Source organism: Gossypium hirsutum, chromosome A11 (assembly GCF_007990345.1).
Source record: "Gossypium hirsutum isolate 1008001.06 chromosome A11, Gossypium_hirsutum_v2.1, whole genome shotgun sequence".
NCBI classification, from domain to species: Eukaryota; Viridiplantae; Streptophyta; class Magnoliopsida; order Malvales; family Malvaceae; genus Gossypium; species Gossypium hirsutum.
This window is the reverse complement of record NC_053434.1, coordinates 8917352-8938431: the sequence shown is the minus strand read 5'-3', so window position 1 is coordinate 8938431 and position 21080 is coordinate 8917352.

Below are 21080 nucleotides of genomic sequence, written 5' to 3'. Positions count from 1 at the left end.
TTTCTACTTTATGGGAATCGAACCAGCTTATTCAAATTCAATAAAAATAATAATTATGTTAAAAAATTCTTATTTCATATTTTTCCACTCTCAATTTACAAAGTCTACCACATGTAATTATAGTCAGCAATATTTCTAATCTTTTTATTCTTTTTTTCTAGATAAGGGCACATCTTTATTACATCAAAAAGTAGATAAATAAACCATCAAAATTAAGTCTGATTATTGAAGAAGCATAATATCGACTCACATATTTAAACAAATATCGAGCCCGTAAAGAATGATTATTATTTTTATTTATTTGAAAATCAAGTTAAAAATTATACAAACCTATTTTTTTAAAACTATAGCATATACATTCAATATGATTGGGACCATAAAAGAAACAATACGATTGGTAACTTTCACCTGCTACAAAATCTAGAATATTGATATTGTATTCACCAATTATAGGAGCATAACAAATACTTCATTTATATGCCGTCTAATTAAAAACCTCTAAATTTATAAAATTATCATTTGATTTAAGGATTTGAGAATTACTGGTATTAGAAAAAATTATAAGATCTTAATTCAAATCACTATTATATATGTTTAATTTTTCAATACAATATTTGAAAAAGTTATAAAGTATTTGTTATGCAGTGTAATTTTATTTTATTTTTCATTTATTTGACAATTTTTATTGATTTATTAAAATATTGATTAAATTTGTTGTTACTTTTATAGGTTGTTTGTTTGAAAGAAAATAATCAGGTATGTTTCTATTTCTATTTTTTATTTTTTAATTCGTATGTTTTTATGTTTATATAGTTTATATTAATTTTAATTATATTATTATTGTAATCTAATATAATTTTTTTTATTGTAGGTAAATTATGGGAAATTATTAGATATTTTTCGTGTTTTATTTATGAAATTTGAAATAATTTATTATATTTTTTGAAACAAATTAAATGAATTCATTGTTTTAATTGCAAATTTGTAGCAAATGGGTTCTTTGATTAATAATAATAATCACATATCAAGTACTATTAATGAGATGGTAATAAAATTTTTATTTGATACTCATGTTATTTGCGAAATTAAATTATATTGTATTAACTATTTTGCAAATTTAATAATGTCAGGGCCAGTACCGCGTATTGAGGGGCCGTGTTAATAGTGTAGGGTTTCTGCCAGATGAACGCCTAATACCATACTTGGAATTAGCCGGCTTCGGATCAACGGCATTGATCCGGACTTTTGATCTGCGATATGACTTGATTTTCGCTTTAGTCGAGCGATGGCGTCCGGAGACCCACACGTTTCATTTGCCATGCGGGGAGTGTACCATCACTCTAGAAGATGTTGCACTATAGCTCGGGCTTCCCATCGATGGGAATGTGGTCACGGGCGTAAGTTTGATCTCTAGGCCGGCTACCCTTTGCTATGAATTACATGGACGCTCGTCAAGTGATGGGAAATTTACCAGTTTGAGGTTTTCATGGCTAAAGGCCAATTTTGAGCATTTGTCGAGTACTGCCAATGAATGGGAGGTGATGCAGGCCGCTCGATCTTACATTATGCACTTTATAGGGGGTGTACTCATGCCGGATGCAAACTGCAGTATGGTTCACTTGATGTACTTACCCCTATTATCCAATTTGCATAACACCCGTTCTTACAGTTGAGGGTCCGCAGTGTTAGCCATGCTATACCGCGAACTTTGTCGGACGACAAATCCTTCTACGATGGACATAGGAGGATGCCTCATACTGCAGCAGTCGTAGTCACTTTACCGGATGCCATTCTTGGCATCCATTAGTCATTAATCATATATATTTCCACTCGTTAATAGGTGATGAATTTTTACTCGTTATAAGAATTAGTTGAATTTTTTTCGAATTATATTGTTCTAACAATTTGTTTTCCTTAGATGGAGCAGTAATCCGGGTATCGGGAGGTCATACATGGTTTCGATATACCGTCTGATGATTGAGAATCATGCTGGAGAGGGGGTAAGTTTTTCCAATATAAACTTAATTTTATTATTTTATCTCACTCGACCCGCATTAATATAAAAATGTTATTAACTGTGTAGTTTGTTTGAATGTCGTATTTCGTTCCAGAAATTATGGCGGTTATTCCCTCATCTGCCCACGTCCACTCAAACTATGGTGCATTAGCGCACCTATTATCGATTTTCGTATAGTGGAGTGGTATCATGGCGATTGAGTACTCCGGCAGTTCGGTTGCATACAGTATATCCCGACACTGCAAGTACAATCGGGGGATATCCATAGGATGAGCAAGAGGGGGCGTATAGAAATAATTGAGGAGAAGTGCATGAAGAATATATTACGATGTGGAACAACCGATTAGGGAGGGTACCTCAAATGGATCGTGCTTTGGATCTGCAGCCCTTGTTAGAGTACATACAGTGGTACTGTGAGATAGGGAAACCATTTTTATTTGGTGGGCGCTCGATGGTAGTCCCTCCGCATACGACACGAATTGGGCAATCGTTTTTAGATTCGCATCACGCACCAGAGCCAGAGCCAGAACTACACTCTTGAGATAATTCTTATAATCCAGATTTAGGGGGCAATGACTATTTCCCAGGCTCGTTAGGCCACAGATATCATTTAGAGTTTGATATCTTCAGCCCACTACCATATCAGTACTCTAGTCATCCTGGCTCATTCTACCTCAGTACTTTGCTCCTTCCGGCCCGTATCCACCATCGTACTCCACTCCTCTCGGCTCGTATCAATCGCCGTACTCCACTCCTCCCGACTCAAGATCATCGATGGCGTTTGAGACATATGATTTTTCATTTATGTTTCACACACCCCCACATACGGATGAAGAGAATGTTGATCGTCTTAATCGCCTACAACGTAAACGTCGAGCTCCACAAAAATATACCCCTAGAACGACACCATCAAACCATCAATTTTAGGGGGTTTTGTAATATAAATAACTTCATATTTATTTATGTAATGAATTTTTTAGCATTTTAATTAACAATTTAATTTTTTTGCAATTTAAATAGTTAACTTTATATTTATGTATTGACTTTTTTGCCATTTTATTTATCAATTTTATGGTTTTTTTATTTATTATTTAAATAAATAAACTTTATACTAACTATGTAAGTCAAATTAGATTAACTACCACAACATGTGCACATGGATAATGAAATGTTTGAAATCTCCTGCAATCGCATCGTCTATTTCGAAGATCAACTCCGTAGGATCTAGGTGGTATACCGGGTCGACAACCGATAGTCTCAGTAACTCGAAACATTTCATTACATCGTGAATATACTTCTACAGTCATTGACCTTGCCATCCGACGGTTTGCAGCAATTGCATCCTTGACATCTTCTACAAACACGTGTCCCGCCTCCATTTGGTTAACTTGTTGTTGACACATTCTTGGCATCAAGGTAGCCAACCTGTAGAATGTAGCTGAGAAGACAGATGAAATTGGAAGATATTGTATTTTTAACAACACAGTGTTGATCCCCTCCACCAAGTTTGTGGTCATTTGACCATAACGAAAGCCCTCGTCAAAACTTTGAGCCTATTGCCACGGCTCCATAGTACCCAACCACTGTCGAAAATATATGTTTGTTTGACCCTCCATGTCGCTCTCAAGTCGAGTCATTCTTTGGCGAAAAATGTGTGGCTCTAACTCGTGCGCTGCATATGTATTAAGAAAATATAAGTTACAACACTGCCCTAAAACATTAAAACTTATATTGAAAAGATAAGGTAATCCTTTACCCATTCTCACAACTTGTTTCTTCCAGTCTGCATTCTTATAATCTCGCTGGAAGTTAGCCGCGATGGCACACTGGAACGCCTAATGGCAGCAATTAATCATTTTCCCTCTATCAGTGATGATGCAAATATTATCGTTGCTAATAACATACCTCCGTAAGTTGGTAAGGAAGAATTCCCATGATTCTATGTTCTCCTTATCGACGATGGCAAATGCTATCGAGAGCACGTTCCTGTTGTTGTCTTGAGCAACCGTAAGAAGTAGGATCTGTGTATATTTTCCATATAGCTAGGTCTCATCTACTTGCACAAACGGCTTGCAGTGGGGAAATGTGCGCATACATGGATCAAACGTCCAGAACATTCGATGAAAAATTCTTTTTCTCGATTATAGTTGGTCATCTGGCTCGTAATAAGGTCGTGTCTGCAACTTAATGACGGTCCCCGGCACGTACTCCCTCATAGCGGTTATCCATCCCTATAACTCATTGTACGATGTATCGAAATCTCCGTACAATTGTTCTATTACCATTTGTTTAGCTATCCATGCCTTTCGGTATGATACTCGACATTGGAATCGTGCCTGTATTTCAACAATCAGTACCGAAACTTTAATGGTAGGCATGTCTTTCACCATTGGCATGATGCACGTACAGATAGTTTTGGAATCAAGTTTTCGATGATCTTCTGTCATACATGTTGAAGTGCATGTGTGCGGCCCAAAAAATTTTCGTATCTCCCACATCTACGACTTCTGGATAAATGCAGCTCGTATCCGCCAATTGCAGCCTTCTGCCAACCTCTAACACTCTCTAATGTATAATGTCGGTTTAGACGTTACAACTTTATAGTCTACTGATATATTCATGCTATACCGGTTAATGGCAAAAACTAATTCTTCCTTACTTTCGAATCTTTGGCCCACGAACAACTCCTTAGGATCAAAATATACAGCCATCCGGTGAGTGGTAGTATTTCAGGGTACTACGGAAACTCAGCTGCGTACGCTACATTGGGGTCTATCCGAGACATGTGTACCCCAGGATTATTGTGTATCACAATACGACGAATCTGGTTCCCGACTGAAGACGAGTTAACGTTTCTATCATCATTCACGCCTTCGTCATCAATATCATCTGGGACCTCGTCTACGTCAGGATCACTCTCACTATCGACTTCGTGATAAGAAGGATCACTACTATGGTATACATCATCACCAACCACATCAGTCTCGGGTGCAGCATTAAGATCAATGTCGATCTCGTGTATAGTTAATTGACTATCAACGTACGATATCAAAACCACCATACACGGCTCTTGAGCTCTATCTTCTTCACCTAATGAAGTGGGATCTTCAGTTGTCTCTATACCAGCTAACTCAGCAAAAACTGAATCGGTGCATTTTGGTTGCTTCGAGTCCCACAATAAAGAGCGATCATTGTCTCCACGTCTTCATCGTCTACGAGTTCCATTTCGGTGAATTTTATGGGATCCGTCGAAACTGGAAACTTGTAGAAAAGTTTTGACATCCTTCTTCCACAACGTCTATAAATTTTTTCACTATTTTTTTCCTTCATATCATCAAACGAGATATTTTTATTAAATCTCATTGCTACTTGTTTGCGACATTCAAATATACATCCCACGGTTGTTGTCAAAATTTCTCCATCGAAAAAAACACATACGAAAAATTGATTCTCCATCTTCAATACTAGATCTGTTAAAAAATTTTAAAATTTTCAAAACAGTTTCAAATAGCAAAAAAAATACATAAAATTTTTAATGCAAAAAATTTCATTCATAAGCTAACAAAATTAATAACCTAACAAAATAGCTTTCAAATAATAAAATTACTAACAAAACTTTACATTCTATTTACAAAAAAATATACTAAAATACCTCATCCTCCTCCTTATTTTCTTCTTCTTTCTTTTTTTTCTTCTCCCTATCTTCTTATTTCCGTTCAACTTGCTATGCTAAATTTTGTGTATGTGTTCATTTGATTTTCGGGAGTATATATAAGGGAAAAGGTAAGTACGTGTGGGCCCCACCATTGCGCCTTTGGGATAGGCACAACCATTTGTGCCTCTGAGATAGGTACAATCATTTGCGCCTCAGAGAAAGGCTCGATTAGTCGCGCCTCTCAATTAGGCGCAAACTGTATTCGTATTTATACGCGGGTCATACTGACCCAAAAAATAAAAAATAATATTTTATTTAAAAAATTTTAATATAAAATAATCATTTGCGCCTGTCAGATAGGCGTGAATGAAAAAAACACCCCATTTTCGTATATAATCGGGCTGACAACCTATTTTGATAAATAATTTTTTTAAATTTATTTTAGTAAAAAAGCCTAGCTACAAAAATCAATTAAAAATTATCAATACACTATTATTTAATTTCACATTGAATATTTTAATTTTTTTATTCAACTTTTGTCTAAATTCCAATTTAGTCACTAAACCGAAACTAACTTTTATTATTCACATTTAACTCAATACTTTCATTCAATTCGCACTTTAAACTAACTTCAACGCTCTAATTTCACCATAAAATCATAATTTTGAAATTCTTTCAATTTAGTCCCTACTATTCAAAACTTATAATTTTCTTAATTATTCAATCCTTACTTCACTTCTAACTTGAAATTCTATCAATTTAACCCTTAGTTCTTCAATTTATTCAACATGAACCATATCTAGAAATCTAATATCTTTCAAAATATCCACTTAATTTCACCAAAATCTTATTCCAAGGCTTCTAAAACATTAAAAGTAAGTAAAAAGGACTAAATTAACTTACCTATTAAAGTTTAAAGCTTCAAAACCTCAATTTCTCCTTTTTGTTTCTTTTTCCCTTTCTTTCCTTCTTTTCTCCCCTATTTTCATTTCATATTCTGTTACTTTGTTTCTTTTCTATTTATTTATTTCTTTTTATTTCATTTGATTTATAATAATATTATAATAATATAATTTAATAATATACTTATATAATAAGTAAACATATACTTATTTTACAAATATATGTATACTAGTATTACACATGTCACAAATTTTACCATACATTTGTTAAGATTTAGTTAAATATTAAATAATAATATAATATAATATAATATATTTTATAATTAAATAATATATTTAAAACATTAAAAAGAAAATCTAAGATTTTATCATACTTATGCCACCTCATTTATAGGACTTGGTAGATTTACCTATTAACCACTCAATTAACTTTATAAATATTTTTAATAAAGATTTACGAATTTATTTTTCAGAAATAGAGACCTGAAAATATATTTTTCGATAACCGTAAAATTCGGGTCGTTACAATTTCCTTCTAATTTCACTTATCATCCTCCCTTACTTAATTCACTCTTTAACATGTAATGTATGCCTACCCCATTTACTTCTCACTTAGTTTATCTTATCGTATCACTGCTTCACGAATTTATGTATTTTTGTATATATATTCTCAATCCATTAGTTATCTATAACCTTCATATCATCCTTTTAATTCTTGACTTAAATCTTATCTTCTATTATTTGACTTAAATATGCACTTCATTTATTTTACATTTCTTCAATTACATATAACTTGCTATACTTCCAATATAAGATATTCTAACTCTCTATTACCATTATATAATTCTTTTTCATCTTCCTATACCATTACTTAAGGAACTCCTTGTATCTTCTTTCATCTTTCTAATTTTATATATTTATTTTTGAAATAAACTTGTTAACATTGCTACATTTCAAAATTTTCCATTTTAGACCCTTATAGTTTCACCTAAACTTGATTTGCTCTCTTCTTTTCTTGATCTATTCTTAAACATATACTATATATTTATCATTTCATGTCAACTGTCAACTTTACTACTTACTCATATTATCTCAAATACTAAATACAAACTAGTCTTTTCCAACTTTGCAACTCATTTTCCTCTCGATCTTATTAACTTTACCAAATCTTCGGTTATTCTCTATCGCATTTCTAGTTTCTAGAGTACTTTAATCAATCTTTATACTCGTTTTTATTTCCCTTATTTAATTATCATACTTATTACCTTTTGATTTCTTGTAAACCGTTTTTTTTATCTCTAAATACTTGTATCATTTCATTTCTTCTCACTTCCTTTAAATTTATCTCTTTAATCTTACTCATGCTAATTCTTTATTTAATTGTAACTACTTGGCCTTTACATCTCTTATAACACTTACATCCTTTCACTTATATATTTAAAACTTGGACTCACCATTCTTGACCCTCATTGTAAATTATTTTTCTTTTCTCATAAACCTGTAATGCTTTTTTTCTAAATACTCACAATGTTTCTCTACACTTCCTTTATAATTAATACACCATTAATTATTTTTCTATTTACATTCACATTCACATTCATCTTCTTCTTATTCTTTTTTTAAAAGGCAAACAAAGATTATCCCAATTACGGATCAAAGTTATTCCTCTTAATCCACACCTCGTAGAAATATATTAGCCCGACCGTTGTCAATAGTCAAAGTTTGCCTCTTTTATTACACAGTTTGTAATTTTTCCTTTCTACTCTTCTTATTTTCACTTCATCCCTCAAACTTGTACTCATTTTTTATTTACTAATCCTTAAAATCTAATCACCACTTTTTCATATTCTCTAAAGTACTTACTCTACTTTCCCTATGATCAATTCATTTTTTTAATCTATTTCGTGATTTATTATCACAATTATTTCTCATATTTTCATTCCTGTCTTTTATCATACATTCAAATTCTATTCTTTCTCTTTCATTTCTTTTATGACTCAAATATCTTTCTAATCTCTATACTAAACTAATTAATAACATATAAATTGCTTTGTTTCTTACTTGTTTCATAAACCTTATCATTATTCCATAACCTTTCATTCCTAAAAGACATTTCTCTTTTACTTATTATATCTTCTCATTCATATCTTTGATGTCCAATCATTACACCTTCATATCCTTAAGTTATCATTATTATTATTTTATCAAGCTTTATCACACTTCTTTTACATTTTTAATTTATTTTATACTATACTATTTCCATCACTATTTTCATTTACACCATTTCGGAAAAATGTTAGGCTCAATGAATGTTTTTAAAAGAATCCTCAGATCCCTATCTAGTTCTGACTGGAGTGACGTCTCCTGGTCCTTCCCTCTTGGTTTCATTGACTTTGCAACGACAATAGAACCTTGAGGTAACTGTTAGCGATCAGAGTTCATCTTCTTTTAAACATTCACAATCCTAACGCCTTTCATTTCCCCATTAAATGAACTAGTTAAGTTTTTTCTCAACTCTAATATCTTAAACCTTCCTGTTACTTATATTAATGGTTTAAATTTATTCACTTTTCAACTTATTTTTCTTAATAAAATATTAAACTTTATAGTCCTCACACTTCATTTTAAAACATAAACTTTTTAATAGTATATCATTAACTTTTCCTCATCAATCATTCAATATTATGAGTTTGAACTTTATTTATCTCTCAAATCTATATTTCATATCCATTAGTATTGATTACTCCAAAAATCTTTACCTAATTAGAAAAGATTTAAACCACACTCTATAAAATTCACATCTCATCACATCAGTATATCAAATGGCATGTACAATTAGACTTGTTTTTAGCTCGAGAATCAAAAATCCTAGGCTCTGATACTACTAAATGTAACACCCCTATACCCAACCTGATTACAGGGTCAAGTATAGAAGTGCTACATTAGTTTTTAGAAACTCTAATAATAATATCTTCATAAAAAATATCATTATAATTTGTACATATTAATTTCATTGTTCTAGTATATTGTTTATTGGTATTCGAGATAAGCCGAAATAAAAATTTTCAACTATTTTTACATTTAGAACAATATACTAAAGTGAAAGAAGGGCCATTAAAAAAAGTAGGGAACGTGACTGTGTGGATTTCAGTAACTATATTTAAATTTGAAATTCAAGGGATAATTTGCCAAATTAATTCCTAAAGTTTACCTAGTTTAACCATTGTTCACATCTCAAATTTTAAGCCAATTTAATTCAAATATAAATCATAATTAAGCATTCTAAAATCTAATTTTCTTATATCACTTAATTAACATTTAAATTGTAACGTCCCCTAACCCTATACCGTCGTCAGAACAGGGTTACGAGACATTACCAATCAGTATAGTCCAATTCCGGTCATTAATTAAAATAAATATTCACATTCATCCTAGTTTTAAGATGTCTTTCTATTAATGGGCCCTCGCGATCCAATATGAACAGTAAATTCAATTTGGAACTAATTTAGAATCACTACGAATTTTTAATAAATTTCAAAGTTCATATTATATACCGTTGCCAACCATAATTTACTTATTTCATCAATACTTTTACAACCTAAATGACTCTCATTAAACATCCTAGGTACATGCTATTATCAATACTCAACATACTTTACCTCATTGAATTCGGGATCGGCCTGGGATGCTGATTTAACAATCTAGCCTTAACTTAACCTGCGCACGAAAACAAACCGTACGCTGAGTATACACTCAGTGGTATTTCTATAATCCGAATACTTAAACAATTATAAAACTTATTAATTTATATATATTGAACTATTCAAACTCAATGAGTATTCAAACATTCACTTTCCAACCATTGTTTTGGTCTACTTTAAATTTCAAATCATTTATTAATTTCACTAGCAATTAATCAATCAGTAATGTTCATTAACAATCAGAACAATTATTTATTCAGTAATAGTTACTTATTCGGTAACAATCAATTATTCAATAATAACCAGTTATTCAGTATCGATCAATTGATCGGTTATCTAGTAACAGTCAATTATTTAGTAAAATCAGATATTCAATAGCAATTAAGTTATTCAGTAACAGTCATTTATTCAGTGACAATCAGTTATTCAGTAATGATCAATTATTCAGTAATATTCAGTTATTCAATAACAGTCTATTATCTTGTAACAGTCAATTATTCGGTAACAGTCAATTTTTCAGTAATAATCAGTTATTTTATACCTTTATTTACCCCTATTAACATGACTCGAACTCAGACGGATACACGAATCCAACCAACACACCAGTACGGCACATAGTGCCTCATCGGCCGAAGCCGAAACAGTAATAGTAACAGTAGCAATACGGTACACAGAGTACCTCATCGAAACAAATCCGGAACAGTAACAGTAACAGTATTCAACACACAAAGTGTTGAATCGATAACGGTAACAGTAACAATATTCGACACACAAAGTGCCGAATCGGTAACAGTAACGGTAACAGTAACAGTAGTCGGCACATAAGTGCCTGATCAGTAAGCCGGCAAAAACACGTACTCTTTTATATCCTATGGCATGCTAACTATATTCGACTAGCCCGACTAGTTAATAGGGTATTTAACTCACTTTTCAGTATAATTTCTATCTTAGTTCAGTATCAATTATAATTCACTTTCTCAATTCAATAATTCTTTCCTTAATATACCATTTTTCAGAAACGTAGACCCGAAAATTCACTTTCCCGATAACCGTAAAATTTGGGTCATTACATAAATTATTTCATATGAATTAAGCAAACATCGAGTATCACATTTAAGTCCCATCACATTCAACTTTAATACACACACCTAGGTACATGTCATTTACTAAAACAACATAAATTAATACTTTACTCCTTTCTCGAATCCATTGATGTGATGAAATAAGGTGCCTTCAATCTTTAAAGACCCATTTTCCCTCTACTTTTAACCTACGCGCATAAACACCCGTTAAGCTATTGCTAGCTTAGTAATTACAACTATTATTTAGGTCATAATCTATATTATAACTTATAACTTATTTATTATCACTACATAGAATCATTTAAATGACTTGTTTATATTCATCATACATAATTTACCAATCAATTCACTTATTTTTTTATAATTAGGTCCACATTTATTATTTGCTTATTAAACACCAACTAAACATATTGACTTAATTATCTCTATACAATATTGGAATCACATGATTTATTTTAAATTCCCATTTACTCCATTTAGCTAAAATTTCTGATAATTTAATTTACTTATTTCAACTATATATATATAATTTTTTTCCAATTTCATAACTTTTCAACACATATAATCTATATGACTCAATAATCACTAAAATAGTTATATACCCTTTTTAGAGGCCCAGTAGAATTAATAGAACACACAAGATATACGGAACAGAACAGAATACCATCGAAACGGATAAACAAAGAGCACAGATGTGCAAATCGAAGAGCACTGACGTGATAATAATCAGAGAGCACTAACATGCTAATAATTAGAGAGCGTGCTAAGGTTCCTTAATGGCATGCCACTAATATCCCAATAGTTTTTATCTCATCTACTTGGGCAAGTCATAATATACACACATCACTTTTACACTTTTTACCATTTAATCCTTATAACAATACTTCGTATAATTATATCTTCCTTTTTCATTAACACATGTAACTTGTCTCAATATTTAATAATCTTCCTAATTCTACTAATAATTCTTATTATACATTTCACCTATCACTTTTTACTTATTTTACAATTTATACCTCATCATGACATTTCATGTAACAATATCTTTTTCTTTCAATTTCGTATATAACATATTTCATTTCTCTATTTAACTTCCATATTCCATCATAATTTCTTATCACATTCACATGTCATTTTCATTTTTTTTTCCTAAATTTTGTCTTTGAGGCATCAAATCCACAAATAGAATTTGTAATTCTTTTAATACATGTAACATGTTTCACCAATTAATATAATTTCTATAATTCATCACTAATCTTTTCTTAATTCTTTCTTTTTCATGTTATTTTACGTTTTTAACACACTAATCCTTGTATTTCATTTTTTTTATCAAACATCTATATATAATTTCACATATTATTAGTTCAGATATTTCTCTTCACATTTACTTACATAAATATATAGTTCCATCAACTTTTACATCCTCTATAATTTAGTATTTTTTTATGCACTTTAAATCTTTTCTCACATCTCTTTCAATTTCTTTATCACATATTACTTAATAAATACAATCAATTTATTATTTATTATATTTAATCATTATCAAGCCTTATTCTTCACTTATTCAACTTATAAATTTGTAATTAAATACCATATTAAAATTATATTCATTCTAACAATTAGCTTCATAATCAAAACAAGTAAGAATCTAGTTGTACTTACAACTTTAAGATTGAAATCAACTTTCTCCTCCTCCTTCATCCTTTGTCCAGTTCCTTGCTTTATTTCTCTATTTGTTTATCAACTTCCTTCACTTTTTCTTCAATTTTTCATATCAAAATACACTATTTTTACATTAAAAATTATGTTCACATATCATAATTCATGTTTTCTAATCAAAACTAACATGTATTTCGAGAGATTAATAGTTCTTACCTCAAACACTTATATTCAAGTCTAATATTTGTTTTCTCTCTCTTCCATAACTCCCATTGGTCTCACTCACAAATCATGAAGAAATTTAGAAAAAATTAGCTTAATTGATTTGTATTTGGTGAGAGGGACTAAGTTGAAAGAAAAATAAAAATTAAAATGGTGGAAAAATAGTGGCTGACATGAAGCACAATGACCATGGCTTTTATAGCTCTTTTCTTTTATATTCTTTTCTTTCTCCATTTTTCTAGTTTCTTCCATTAAAAATATCTCTTTTTATTTTATTTATCATTTTATCCTCACTATTCACACTTTTTACTATTTATACGTAATCATTACCTTCCATAATTATCTTTTCAAATCATTTACCATTTTACCCATATGTCCTAGTTCCTTTTGGTATATTTTCACCTATGGTCTTTTCTCCTTTTTCATCAATTTAATTTAATCCTTCAACACCTGATTTTCTCACCTTGTCCTAATACTTTCCATTAATTTAATAATTTTTCCAAATAAATTTATATTAATATTTGTACTTTTCCAAATATCTTATGCCTATCTTTTATGTCTCATGACTTTTTAAATTTCCAATTTTTGACTTTTCTAAAAATTTCGACTAATTTATTATATATTTATCACTGTAAAAGAGTCCAGAAATTTTTTTTGGGATGTTATATGAATAATAACCAAATAAACAATAAATAAACATATATATTATTTTTAAATATAAAATAGTCGAATATAAATATTAATAAGTATATTATAAATAAAAAATAAGCACACGAACCATAATAATTTTACTTATACTAATGAAACAATAAACGAACTTTAAATTATTTATTAAACAAGCTTTAAACGAACATAAACGAGCCTAAAAATCATGTTCATGTTTGTTTATTTAGCTTAATAAACGAACAAAAATCGAACTGCATGAACTGTTCATCAAACGCTTTATCCATTTTCTATCCTAATATTATATGTAAGTTGTTTTGTGTCTTTAATTTATTGATTTTATTTTTAATGTAATGATAAACTATATTCAAAGTTACTAAATTATTAGAAGATTTATATTTTAATTATTCAACTTTAAAAAGTTACAAATTGGTTACTAAACTATTTGAAAGTTTGCTGATTAATGTATTAAGTTCCTAAGGCACATTAGATGTAGGGACAGATTTGTTAATTTCCTTCAACTATTTCTATATAATATTTAGAGCTATATTACATTAGTTAACACACTACTGAGCAAGGGCGAAACTAGGGGGTAGGCAGGGGCACCAGCCCCCCTAAAATGGAAAAAATTTTCATTTAGGTCTTTTTAAATTTTTAAAATTTTAAATTAGTAAAGGTAAATTTGTACTTTGGCCCCCCTAAAAATGAAAAAAAATTTGATTTAATCATTTAAAAATTATAAAGATAGAGGCTATTAAAATGGTGAAATTGTACTTATACTATCGTAAAAATTACAATTTAATTTCGGCTCCCTTAAAAAAAATTTCTGACTTCGCCCTTACTATTGAGTATGATCATTTTTTTTGTTTAGTTGAATAGAATTTAAAGATAAATTTATGAGAGAATATAAAATAATTTAATAACATTTTTTATTTAATTGTTTCAATTTAAAATATTAAATTATCCTGAGAGTGATTAATTTGTAAATTTTTTAATACTTGAGTGATCAAATTATAAATTTATCCGTTCTCGCATCTAACATCCATTAAGAGCTGAATGGGTTAGTGATAACTTTCGAGTAATTTAACAATGAATTTGTAACTTTTTGAAATTGAATGATAAAACGTAATTTTTTAAATATAATTTATTAATTTTCATTAAGTAATTATCCAATCCAACAATTAGAACTGCTTTGTATAACTATTCTTTTTCAATAATGTTTTTAAAAAGCCTGCCATATAAAAGAAATTATATAAAATTAATAATTCTTTATTTTAAAAAAATTTGGTATAATTGATTGAGTCTTAACTCGATTAGCATGGGTCTTGTTGCTAATGCAGGAGGATGTGGGTTCGAGTGCGCTGAAGTGCATTATCCTCCTATTTATGGGTTAGGAAGAAATTATGAGTAATTTTAAATATTATATAAAAAAAATTAGATATAATTAGAAATTATAATGGGATTACTCGTATAATTAAGTTGAAGAAGTATATGCAAGAGAAGAGGGAGCAGGCGTGCGGTGTTGTTGAAAGGATACATAAACAGAGACATGTTGAAATCAAAAAACAGAACGGCATATGGATATATTGTGAACAAAAGGAAAGGAAAGAGAGAAAGAGACAGAAGAGCGGATGAAAACCACCGAAAGTGGCATTGCAGTTGCGGATTGGGGACAAATCCAAATGAAGAGTCAAAAGCAAATGGAAAGCCCACAAGATAAGATTTATAATTGAGGTCCCCTTTAATTCCTATGCTTTTTGTCGCTTCTAACATCTCCATAGGTGGTGACCCAAACATAGATCCAACATTTTGGGCTTTCCTTTGGGTCCCTTGACAACATGTTTGCTTAACCTTTTAACCATTGCTTTACCCTTCGTTTTTGTCCCTTTTATCCGTGTTTCAACGACATCGCTTACTGTTCTCAATTAATTATTTAGTCTCCCTTGTATTTATGTTCATACTTTCAACTTCCAATCTTATCTGTATGTATAATTTCCTCACCCATCACCATCCCCATCTACTTTCCTTTAATAAATCAACAATTTCTCAATGTAATTATACTTTCTTCTTTTTTTTTTAATTTCTGTATCTATACTTTTATTTTTATACTTGTTATTTCAAATATTTTTAAATTACGCTTGTAATTATATATTTCTGAGTGAAGTCTATCATTAGCTCCGTGTTTAAATTGCACTAAAATAAAAAGAAATGAAAAGAAAATAAACATTTTTCATTGTTTTGATAGTTTTTTTTTTCAATGTATCTATTGGAGTAAGTCCAATTATTAATCTTTCACATTTTGTAGGTCCATTAAAAGAATATATGCTGACCACAAGTTTTAAAGTTACTCCATAACTAAGGCGATGATTGAATCCTTAACCACTAATTAAGGTAGGAAAAACCCTAACTCTCATAGTTTTAATAATTTTTTTTTATTTAAGCAAGAAAAAGTAAGGAGAGTTTAACTACTTGATTTTTATTTATCTAAATTAGTGTAAATAAAAATTAAGGTTTCTTTTAATATGTGGAATTACATTTTTATTCTATTAAAAATTTATTATAAGCACTTTTTTTACTTTTAGTATACCCAAACAAAAATTGATTTATTTTACTTTCATTTACTAATCTTATCTATCAAAATAAAATAAACTCACATCCCCAAACACTATGTAAGATTTAATTCATTGAAAAAAATAAGTTTTACGAGAAGAACTCGGTTTTTAATATATATAATAGAGCCATAATCTAATATTTCGTTTGTGCGTTTTTATATAATTATTTATTTATTTATTCATAACTCGTCACTAACCTTTAAATTAAAAAAAACGTATGTATAAATACATTTGATCTCATATCTTCCTTAGCATTAACAATAATTTTAAATTAGCTAAAACCCAACCAATTAATCCTTAAATTAATATTGAAGAGTCAACTAACCAAGAATTGAACATATTTTTCTTATAATGTATCATTTTACGTTATTTAAAATTGAATAAAATCTTTTTAACTATGAAACTAACAAGTATATCACATTGCAAACACAGTCTAACAATCTTTACATCAACAATGATGTGGTCCATGCAAACTTTTTATGAATCGTCCCAATCGAAATGTCGTGAATATATATATTTATATCATTCATATTGGTAGTTTATAATTACATCATATTCAAAGGTTTTTTTTTTTTAGCCCAAAGAATGGAGAGAGGTGAAGGAGACAGTTGGGCCATGGATGTCTCGTCCACTGCAGACGAGAAGGTACACCTAAGAGTTGGGCATTGCAATCAGACGTTGGGAGGTCTTCACGTTAATGGCCGCACCCTTGTATTGATTTCACTTTCGAAAGGACGCTCTTCTAAACCAGCCATGGTATCTTGTTGGTTGGTCAGGGTTCGCGTCCTGCCTCCCACTATTTTTGTTTCGTGTCTACTTCATTTCACTGCCGCCCCTACCACCACCACCCACGTCTAAAGCTTCCATGGACCAACCTCTTGTAAAATTAATCAATCCCATCTAATTTTTTAATTTTTAATTAATATCTTCAAAACACTTCATTTGAATATAAGTGCTTTAACGTAATTAAAATATTTTTCTCTATAATTTATTAATGTTATTAATAATAAAAACTTCAAATTAAATTGATTTTGTTTAATTTATATGTATTTTATGATTATATAAAATATAATAATTAATTAATTTTGTCCATTCAAAACAATCATAAGTTTATATTATATTTTTTTTTATACAATGCCTAAAATTATTTGTATCCCTCAAACCATTAAATAATAAGATAAATGTGCTTCTACGTGCTCTAATCCATATTCTCTTACATTAACAATAATATCGATATCAATCAAACTAAAACTCAATTAGCCATGGTTTTGTATTTTTTTTTGGTGAATAAAAAAAATACAAACTCAAATAACTAGACCCTCAAAGGAGGACCCACCATCAAACAATCTTAAACTTGGAATTCTGTCTCGAACCTTCTTGACTAGACTATCCGCAACAGTATTCTCCTCCCGGGGAATATGTTGAATCCTCCATTGCTTTACCTTTGTCAGGATCTGTTCAATTTTTTGAAGTAGAGTTGAGTTTGAAATTCTAGAGACTCCCTCCTGAATAGCAATAGCAGTCTCAAGACTATTTATTTGAATTAAGACCATTTTGAATCCTCTGCCTAATATCAACTTTAACTTATCTAAGATGCTTCAAAGCTTAGCCTATGTCATTATACAATTACCCAAATATATGTTAAACACAATAATCCATCTACCATTTTGGTCCCACACACTAACCCTCCTGCTACAGCAAATTCATCGTCCTGCCTCACTCAACAATCCATATTCAAATACACCCAACTTCAGTCCATGAGGGAACTATCCAACGATCTTTAGATTTTGTGAGCCGAAGACTTGAAAGCGTATAAAGCATTTTTAATTTAACACACTTTATTACTTTAGTAAGCATTTACTAAAATGCTAAAATGTCAAAATGGTTAATAATATTATATTATGCCATGCCATTTTAACATGGATGAATGAAAACGTTTTATATAAAATTTTTAATAAAAATTATGTAACAATGATTATAGGTAAAGTTATTAAAAAGGTGTATATAAATTTTATCAAATATGTGTTAGAATTCTTGAATATATTTTTTATTTAAATATTATAATAAAATATAAATAGGAAAAATTATTATTATAATAATATTAGTCATTATTTAAAAGAAATGGTATATTAAAATTTTTCTAATTGAATTTGTATCTGACTAATCCATGACACTAATTCGATTATGAATTTTATAATAAGTATAGATATATAATTAGCAATATAGGTCCGCTATATGGATTTTTAATTATACCGTGTTTAATTATAAATAATTAATTTGAAACCCATTTGTTTAATAGCTGAAAATATAAATTTAATGTTTAATTTTTTGTTTTTTCAATTGAAATATAAGTCTAATTAAAAACAAAAGACTCTCCTTTCGTTTAATAGTGAAATAGTAGATGTGCTTAAATGTGTATTTATCCAACATAAAAATAAATTGATGTATTTATTTATTTAAATGTGTATGGTTAAAACAAAATTAAAGTTTCAAGTATATATTTGAACCAAAATTAGAGTTTCACATGTATAATTACACAAAATTAAAGTTCATGTATACAATTGTAAATTAAATCAAAGTTCGTGTATAATTTTGAGATTTATCCCTTTAATAAAATGTGCTTCTAGATAATTTTACATTCCGTCAACAAAGCATCAAGATCTTACATTCGTGCTAAAAGAACAAAATTGAAATGTAATGTATTAATTATAGCTTTGAATCAAACATCCCTATATAATATTGTAACCAACTAATTCAAATATGTTAATTCGACTGTGCAATTTTGATATAGATTCGAAATTCAAGTTTAGATACCTAAGTATGCTATTCAAATAAGCAATATAGATTCTAATAATAGATATAAAAAATATCTATTTATAACTACTCTTAATCGTCACATATAATAACTCCAATATTCAAATTTAAATATTAACCGAATTTATAAGAAAGGAGTTTGATTTATGCAAATATTCAAATTCGAAATCTAGTTCGCATTTAAATATGGGATTATGCAATGATTTAACAAAGACAACACTTCTCAAATAATTGTGAGATCAATAGGCATATTTGTATTTCTCTTCTCGCCCTTCAAAAATAAAAGGTGCAAAAATAAGAGAAATGATTGATACTCTTATAAAATAAGAGTAATCTACGTTGAAAATATGTACATCATGGAGTTTGGTATTATTTAAATAAGATATCATTGTGCTAAACAAAAATATATATCGTATTTAAGTTTTGTAAATATAGAAATAAAGATTTTTTTTTGTCGGTTTGAAATTATTTGATTTTGAATTTAATTAAAATATAATATAATTACTTGTTATAATAAACGTTGATAATGGCAGTAGGAATGATCGTAAATTTATAAGAAAGAAAAGTAAGAACACATATATTTTACACGAAAAACCCTTATCGGGAAAACACCACGGGCAGAGGAAGAGAAATTCACTATGCTGAAAAACATACAATACAAGAGGAGTTCGACTACATCTATTTAAGGGTTAAAAAACATGTAATAATCAATGTCTAATAGAAGAAGTATAGTTTTATACGGATTCAACTTGTACGACGGTCGTTCGCCTATTTTGCCCCTCTATTTTGCTTAACTAATGTTTATAGTGAATAAATAAATATATTTATTGTTGTTTAGTTAGATTAAATTAAAATTTAAAACATTACTTTCTTTAAATTTTAAAAATAAGTTCATAAATTAATTTTAATGTATCATTTTCATCAACATTGAAAATTTTTTCAATTTATTAACTGTTTTAATTCGATATCTCAACTGATGTTTTAATATAGGTTGGAAACATAATTCGGATCAATAATCTTACGTTCGCGGAGCCTCGTTTAAAGAAAGATTTTACTCAACATTTTATCTGGTACAACTTCGACGTAAGCCCAAACTATACTTACACTGACAGATATTAGCAACCCTAAAGTCAATCCAAATTATTATAAACCACTATCGCAAATATCTTCACATGCAAATAATAAAAATCTTTCCAATAAATACCTAAAAAGGTAAAAAAAAAAACTCAACTTGAATAACAAAACAATAAATTAATAAGACATTAAAAAAATTACTTAATTTAAAACAATCAACCTTTTTCTAAGCTCCATTCAGTTAAACATTAAGTTGACATGTTAAAAACTTATCTTTGAATGGGTGGTTTCTAATAGCACAATTATTTTAAATAGTTATCTTATAAAAGCCTTAATAAATTATTCTCACATCAACTTCAAATACACTAAAAAAGATTAGATAAGAATAAAGTTTGCTTTGAATTAACCTCTCCTCTTCTTTCATTCAACAATAAGCTCTCTAACTATATTAAATAAACAAAAATAAGAGATTATTTTGTTGATTGAAAGTCGATAAACTTACCAAAAAGTTTACTACACTTATATCCCATCTTTATCCCAAATGCTATCATAACTTAATATTTTTCGGTTAAAAATTACAAAAACCATAAAGAATTAAGCTACATTAACAATGTCGAAGGCACCATTAGCCTTATCACTATCGAGGGTTTCAAGTAAATTCATAGGAACTCTTTTCAAA